The 988-nt window shown below is 39.5% G+C and overlaps 1 protein-coding gene across 1 annotated transcript in view; it reads left to right on the forward strand.

Annotated features, from left to right (window-relative positions):
• The first annotated feature begins 237 nt into the window (after positions 1–237).
• Positions 238–988, forward strand: part of LOC143769082 (src-like-adapter 2) — a 28,361-nt gene continuing 27,610 nt past the window's right edge. The window contains exon 1 of the mRNA XM_077257662.1: positions 238–374. The gene's annotated coding sequence lies outside the window, so the exon portion shown is untranslated. The remainder of the gene's footprint in view (positions 375–988) is intronic.

A 988-nucleotide genomic window follows, 5' to 3' on the forward strand; every position in this document is an offset into this window, starting at 1 on the left:
GTGATATATTGAGAAATGTGTTTTCAATGTTCTATGCGTTAAAGAGCCATAAAAACAATTTGTACTTTCCATGACCTATGTGTCTAGCGATATTGCAGCATACAGTCCATGACACAAACAGGCGACTAACACCGTAGTTTCAGACACCCCTACAAATCATACATTCAGGTCTCCCCTAAGAGATCTGGGAGTGAAAGCCGCCTGTGGGAACATAACCTCTAATGTCACCAGCAGAGACTTCCCACTTAGATGCTGGTGTCACTATATGCCGCTCATAAAGAACCAAGCTGTCAACCTGGAAACTTCCTCCTTCATTAACTCTCACTGACGTGAACCCAGACCTTGCTCTGAGCAGATGAAAACATGCTAGCAAAGTAAGTTTTACGATGTACTGTCATGAATATTATGCATCATTTAGGAGAGCTGAGCATGTCAAAAGTAGAAGGGACAAATCTGTAATTCAGATGTTTTACATGGGACTGCCGGTGAACTTATAGCCTCATCTTATCACTATGTATAAAAAATACAGCGGTTAATGCCAAATGGCTATATTTAAGTTAGTTTTTTGTCATTTTATTATATTGTGTTTTTTGCACGTTCTGGTTAAAAAAATGGGTTGGCCCAAGCGTTCGTGTGTTTTTAATGGGGAGAACAGAGTAAGGAGCTGCCAAACACTTATGGCAACTGCTAATCTCGAAGGAAAACAGTAGGATGGAGCACTTCAAATGGTTTAATAATACGTAAATCTAATATATAGGGGCAATTCTAGGATAAGTAATTGGAGCAAAAAGAACCACAAAGTCGATAGTAACACAGTGGGAAAAATATTTTAGTCTTAATGTCCATTTGACTTCTCAATGCTGCAAAATGGTCTGGTGATGACAACCACTGCTCCAACCCAAAACGACTGACTCTGGTAACATCACATGATATGACTTTTTTCGGTCGGAAACACACTTGTACTTTTTGATCCAGATTTTGAGCCAAG

This window comes from Ranitomeya variabilis, chromosome 4, assembly GCF_051348905.1.
Source record: "Ranitomeya variabilis isolate aRanVar5 chromosome 4, aRanVar5.hap1, whole genome shotgun sequence".
Lineage (NCBI taxonomy): Eukaryota > Metazoa > Chordata > Amphibia > Anura > Dendrobatidae > Ranitomeya > Ranitomeya variabilis.